Source organism: Sinocyclocheilus grahami, unplaced genomic scaffold (genome assembly GCF_001515645.1).
Source record: "Sinocyclocheilus grahami isolate Dianchi unplaced genomic scaffold, SAMN03320097.WGS_v1.1 scaffold355.1, whole genome shotgun sequence".
NCBI lineage: Eukaryota > Metazoa > Chordata > Actinopteri > Cypriniformes > Cyprinidae > Sinocyclocheilus > Sinocyclocheilus grahami.
Window position 1 is genome coordinate 793,837 of NW_015505534.1, and position 7,440 is coordinate 801,276.

Consider the following 7,440-nt stretch of genomic DNA (forward strand, 5'->3'; position numbering starts at 1 on the left):
GCATGTGAGTACTAAACTAAGTTCTCATTCACACACAAGTTTACGTTAAAAACACGCATGAGTTACAAAAACAGTCGATTATGTCTGTGAAGGTAAACAGCTGGGAAATAAATTGCTTGTTTATTTTAGATCTGTGTGGCAGCAGCAATATACAGTAAATAAATCAATAAATCCACTGCTCTCTTGACTCCTCTGAGGCTGGGACTCTAAATAGTGTTCTGTGCTCGTCTGTGCAGCCAAAGACAGAACAGTTAGCATGTTTTGCTCAAACTTTCGCCATGGCATTAGAACTGGTACACCATTGTCACTTGCAAAATCAAAATGACGGCGCCTTGGGAGGAAACTTACAGATTAAGGGGCGGTAATATTATAATGAGATCCCTTTGCCACGTCACCAAGGGAGCGAAATCTGACGCGCTCGTTTTCTCAGACGCTTGCAGAAAAAGGCTTACCAAAACAAAGTTACTGGGTTAATCTTTTTTTTACATTTCCTTGGTTGGTAGATGCACCAGGGACCTGATTATAGCACTTAAAACCTGGAAAAGTCAGACTTTCATGATATGTCACATTTAAGATAGGCCTAATTGTAATTGGATGAAAAATTGTGTGAGATTGTGGTGTGATATTTTAATAAACTGTATTATTATTATTTTAATTTAAGAAGTACATTTTACTGGACAATAGTAATATATTTCTGCCAGAATTTCTTCAAGTTAAACCAAGCTTTTATTTTGGTGGGTTGTAGTGAAGACATTTGAGTTTCTCTGTGTATGTCACATTAGTTTTTATCAAATTCAATAGTGAAATGCTCTCAGAGCAGCTCTGGAGATGAAGTTCATGTGAAGTTTCCTCATATAGTGAGATGGTAGATGCTGAAAACACTAGGGCTGCCCTCGACTAAAGATTTTTTTGGTCGACTAGTAGTCGTTCATTTTAGGCATTAGTCGACTAATTGCACGTTTATTAATACACCATTTAAATCATGCTAATGAGCCTTTAATTGCCTACATAGCCTAATAAGCACTCAAGCGCACGCATAAAGCTTGCTACAGCACACCGGCAGAAGTAATGATGATGAATGTGTCAGGGAAAAACAGTAAGATTAAACTGCATTAACATTTTAATAATCTATTGATAAACTAGTGTTATCGGTTTAAGAGATGAATTCGGTAACACTGACTCATCATCTCCACAGTAGTGGATGCGCCTGCATGCAAGTTTCATACGGATTAGCCTACATAATCTGAGATTTTTTTTTATTTTACTTTCATTTGAAAGTAGACATTTCACTCTCTATAGATATATTTTTCATGTCTGTAAGGTAAGTATACACTGAGTTTCGTGCATGACCAAAATGACGAAGTATTTTAAGAGCAAGTGACTGCACCGGCGCCTATCATGCTATGAGCGCGCTACTGTTCCACTTTCACACTCCGGACAGACACTTGAATAGCGCACATTTTTCTAGGTTAACATTAGATTGAGTGGTCATGTAAAGTTGCTACTAACATATTTCAGATGATAAGCCATATTTGAGGTCAGTGAATGATAGGTGAGCGTTTGGATGTTACCACAAAATCCAGCCGTTAACGATCTGTCAGTCAAGGACTGCGTGACCTCACCACTTCCTGTGGATTTTTTTTTCTTCTGCGACTAAGCGATTAATACAATTTTGGTCGACCAAGCATCTTCTCGTCGATTAAAGGTTAGTCGACTATTAGGGGGCAGCCCTAGAAAACACTATGAGTGATGCATACCTGCGTAGCAGACAAAACTGTGCGCTTATTCATGCAGAACAAGCAAATATTTAAATGGCAGTATTTTTAGTGTTTAAGGGTATATTTACTAATAATGTACTAAAACTGAAGTTTTTAATTTGCTTTTTAAAAAGTTTCACATACGAAACCATCCCCGTTCATCTGCAAAAATGTCTAAAAGCATTGTATTATGCAGGGCAGGCCAGTAGTTGGCGATGTTACTTTCTAAAGAAACTTGCACTGTAGACTGACCACTTAACACGCATATGCATGACGTCACCGTTTTCACATTTACAGAAAGAAAAACTGAATAATGCAATGTATCTTTCTTCCAGTATGGTAAAATGCAAAAGCCAGACAATAGTTAGATCAGGCCATCCTTACAAATTATCAACTAAACGATGCATATCTTTGGTTTAAATGGGGCAGTTTTTCATACTTTCATACTCTTTGGCTTGAATGGAATTAATTTGTGTTTTTGAAAAGTTTCGCATACAAAATGATCCCCATTCACACGGATCCATGAAAACTACTAAAAACGCTATATTATGCATGCCAGGCCAGTAGATGGCGAATTCACCTTCTAAAGAAACTCGTGCATCCCTCTAGACTGATCACATCATACTAGGGCTGTGCAAATAATCGAATGCGAAATTACGGCAATAATTGAATTGCAATGAATCGCCTGCGATTTTGAACGCGATATTGCGTAGCTTGTCAGTGAACTATGGCTCTGTGTAGTAAATGCCGCTCCATCTGAAAGCACGTGCTGGAGATTTACTACTAATCACGGAACCGGCTTTACTGACGAGATGCGCATGAAAATCGCATTTGATTATTTGCACAGCCCTACATCATACACATGCGCATGACATCACTGTTTTCACAAATACGGAAAGAAAAACAAATGTTCGCAATGCTGATTTTTTTCCAGTATTATGTCGCACTTATCTGGAATGTATCTGTACATGTAATGTGGATGAATCTTAAACTTGCAACTGAAAATCCACTGCAAAATTGGCTAGTGGGACTCTGGCCTTAGACAACCCTTTATTGCAACAAAATGCAAAAGCCTGACAATAGTTAGATCAGGCCATCCTTACAAATTAGCAAACAAACGTCTTTGGTTTAAATGGGACAGTTTTTTATACTACATTTCATACTTCCATTCTCTTTGAGCTGAATGGAATTGATTTGCGTTTTTGAAAAGTTTCTCGTACAAAATGATCCCCATTCACACAGATTTGTGAAAACAACTAAAAATTCTGTATTTAACATTCCATTAACATGTCACTTTGTTAATGGAGACGATAACGGTATCTTTTTTTCAAAAGTGTGTTTTTAGGCCCCAAAATGCCTTTGTCGTGTAATTAAAAATTTCCATTTTTAGTTGAAAATGGTGTTGTTTAAAGTCCCCCTTATATTCACAGAAAGTAGTTAATATCACGGAGTCTACAGCACTACTTTTGATTTATTCAGCCAAAATTTGCCAAATTCCATGACGTTCCACGTTACATTATAAATTCCATTTTAATAATTGGATTCCATGTGTGCATGAAATAGACACTGCACAGTCGAAATGTGTTGTCAGAGGAGCTCTTTTTTGGTCGATTATTCCAGGCCTAAAAAAAAGTTTATTTATTTATTTTGCTGTTTTATGGTTTGCTTATGATCGTATATAAGTGATCATAATTAATCATTTCCAGATACTGTGCATTTTAATGATTTCTGATTTACAACTCATGTTGACATTCAAATTTCAAAGCAGCTGGATATTTATTACAAAAAAATGTTAGATACATGAAACCCATTTTAAGAGACAAATGATTCAGCCATTTTAAAAAAAACTAATTGTTTCAGTTATAGCTCAAGGATGTGTTTTGCTTAAATCCAAACCAGATGGCTTGAATTTGCCCTTTTGTTTTTTATATTGCAGGAAACAAAGTTTGATGGTTAATAATTCATGTTTATGTGTAAATGCGAAGGTGTGAAACTTCAAACCCCAATGAAACATTGATAAATATGCGCATTCAAAAATATTATTTTAATGTATTGCTTTTCATTCTATTCAGAAACCTTTGAAATATCAAAAGGGTATTAGATTGAGCAACAGTAACCGTGTTAAACACACCAAAGAGCCCATTGATTGTAGCTAGAGCCCGTTCCATGAAATGGCTGCAGTGTTGTTTTTTTCTGCTCTTCCTTCTTCGTGAAGAACAGTAGAGCTCCATCTGAGCATGCTCAGTGTGCCATGTCAGAGCTTTTTACAGAGAGCTGGTCATGTGACCTGTGCTCAGGGACGGTGCATGTGTGGGAAGATAGCTAGTCATTTGGAGAGTGTAAATTTGTTTCCTCCTCCCACATGAATGAAGACCACTGCTTAAGGCAGGTACAGCCATGTTGCTGGAGGGTTTGACCTTTGAGGAAGCAGGATTATTTCCATCTCCATTTTTGCTTTTGTGGTCAAAGGAACAAGTATTTCTGCTCCCAAGTAGCTGCAAGTAGCGCTCCCAACTGGTTTGCTGTAGGTTTTTTGAAAGAAATGGGCTTGGTACTCCAAAAATCCACTGTTTTGTAGCTTGGAAATTAGTTTTTCTTCTGATTTTGGATATCATATGATTCATCTATCATCTTTCTGATTAACTGATTAAGCTCATGTTCCAGGATCTGAAGAGCGGGCCTGCTTGAAGTTGGACAGGATAGCAATCTTGGATCTGCAAGACTTGGTCCTGCGCTCATCCCAAATCTGACCTCCGAACACTTTCCTTGGAAAGATTTTTCAGGGGTAGCTGTACCCCAAAACCATATTTAATTAGCCTACCATGCTTCTTCATCAACTCTGACGGTTTTTAATGAATAACCAAAACATTTCTAAATCTATTTAAAAAAAAGGGTAGATTTATTTCAGCACTCATTCAAGTCAACTTCGAAAGCCTATCAAAGCCTCTCAAAAACACCAGTTCCTGTCAAGTCTTAGACAATAACTTTATTGGCATTATTAGATGGTTTACTACAGTGTTTTTGCATTTGTCTTCAGTGGCAGAAAAGGAGAACTTGCAAATGGGATAAACTTGAGTAGCCAAGCAAATCGAGCCAATTATGTGGGCAATCCTTGATGCTTTTCCTGATACCCGAGTGCTGACATCGGCCTCCTATAATCAGCAGTGCAAAACATAGACTGCTCCTCTTGCTGGCAATGAGCTTGGTTTTGCTGGCTGATCCTGTTGTAGATTCCTTTGAGGTGAATACTAGGATCCCTCTGCATTTGTAAGAAGCTCGTTTGCATGCCTGGAGCCATCTGGATTTATATTCTAAAAACACAACTCTGCGTGCGTGTGTATGTGCATGTGCTATATTGCTATTTCTTTTGTGATGGGGTGATAAAAACCAAGCTGTAGAATCATGGGAAATGCAAAGAACAGATAGGCCATCCAAACGGGTAGTGAATAGCCACACTGTCGCTCTCTTTTCTATTTGTTTGTAACTCTCCCTCCTTCCCTCTCATTGTTTTCCTTCACTGTGCTGTAGAAAACCAGGAAAGCATACATCTTAGCCATTTCCCAGCTGTAGGATGTGAAACTACGTTATCGCTCTTTGAAAAAAGATCTTGAGGGCCCTCAATATGATAATCATGGCTTCTGGGAAATCAGTTTCTCTGACTTTCTGACTGTGTCATTGGTATGAGGTGACTACAAAATGGCGAATAAATGGTGAAACTGCTAGTATGCTATGCAGGGTTCAGTTGGGAAACTTTGTTCAGTGGTGGTGTCAGTAGTGCAGTTTTTTTTTTGGCAGAATGACAATCAAGAGACTTTTCTGCCCCTGCCAAGGTTGCAAGACGAGGCCTTGACATGTGGTGAGAAATGATTCTTGCAAAATCAAAAGGAATTTCGTGCTTAAAACCTATTTCATTGCTACAAGAGTTTAGCTATTGTGCAGAGCATTCATAGTCCTCATTGTGCATGTATTCATAACCATATATTGCATCTGTGTAGAAGAAATGCCTTAGGACTGTGGAATAATTTAGAGCAGTGGAACAGCTATGTATACCCAAAGAATCTGCTATAATATCAATACTGGTTAGTATGAGAGCACTGGATTTCTTTCAGAACACAATCTACAGGTTACAGAGCTAAGTTATATGAACTGATTAGGCCTCCTGCTTTGTATTGCTCTGATAAATGGAGATAAAGGCAAGCTTTCTGTCATGAAGATGAGGCTCTGAAGATCTGTTGTTTTTTACAGTTTGGAAGAGGAACACTACATGGTTCCTGGCAATACTGGAGGACATTTACATACACTACCGTTCAAAAGTTGAGGTCAGATTAAAAAAAATATATAATAATGATGCAAGGATGCATTAAATTGACCAAAAGTGACAGCACAGACATTTACATTGTTCCAAAACAAAAAGAGTAAAAAGTAGTATGGTTAATTAAAAAATAAAACAAAAAGAACATTACAGGATTAAAACCAATTTTTTTTATTTACTTGGATATTTACTACATTTTTATTGGAAATAGCGCAATGAAATAACCATAATTTAAATTGTTTTGTCTTGAGTTAGTCTAAATATTCGGCTAAAATATACCAGATTGTACTGTTGAAACTGTATCTTTGAAATATGCTATTCCTCAAATATCTTTTAATGGAGTCAATTTATGTTCATGGACTCCAGTACACGCCCCTTGTTTAATGTAAATTATTTCAGTTTTGGAGACAGGGAAATTTAAACTTATCCGTGAAGACTATATCAAATCTTCATTTTTTTTCATTAGCCTGTGCTAGCATTTACTCGACCACCAACCCATATAAAGCAGCGTGTTGATTTCTGCATCCGATTAAAATACAAATGTACCAAACAGCTTGTTTTCAGACAGCTTTGATTTGACTACTAACATTAAGAAATGTTTTTGCCACTGGTTTCTCTGGGACTTGTGTCTCTTGTGACATCTGTGCCCTACTAAGGGACTCAGAAGAGATAAAGACCTCTTGAGAGACGACAGCAGATAAAGGATTACACAGTCTTGCTCCTGATTCCAGCAGATCTTCATGTTTCTATGGCTTCACTATACATTTCCTGCTCCATTCTAGCAATGAAATGGCTGCCTGAATTCGTTGTTGCCCTGCTCTCAGGAGAAAAAAAAACTGAAATTTGAACTGACTGAGCATGCTCAGTGTGAGCTTTAGCTAGCTCGACCGACAGAGGGAGCCTCTGGGTCACATGAGCAACAAGCCGGTTGAATGCTTGCATGCGGGAGGAGAAAGAAAAGAGAAGCAGTCAGCTCGAAGCTCTTTCTCCCTCAGTGGAGGCCATCGTTGTGAAAGCAGGTATGAAACCAATGGAGGAACACCTTCAGTGATTAAGTGCTTGGGTTCTTCATCATGCTGGTTCTTAATTTTCATAATTTGAGACTCGTCATCTTAATTCCTTGTGTTTTGTCATCACTTACTCATCTCACCATTCACTTTCAGTCCATTGATGTTCAGAGGAGAGGAAGGCTCTGAGAAATGACTGAAATATGGCACCCAGTCTCCCTCTTAAGCGTTCAGCCAGTGCTGTAGTCAACGGCCCTCTCAGCTGAAACAAGAGCATGCAGTGTCAAAATCCATTTGAGCTTGAAACCTTCAACAGTGGCTTTTCCTTCCTTCACAGAGGTCTGAGTCAACGTTTGAAGTCTTG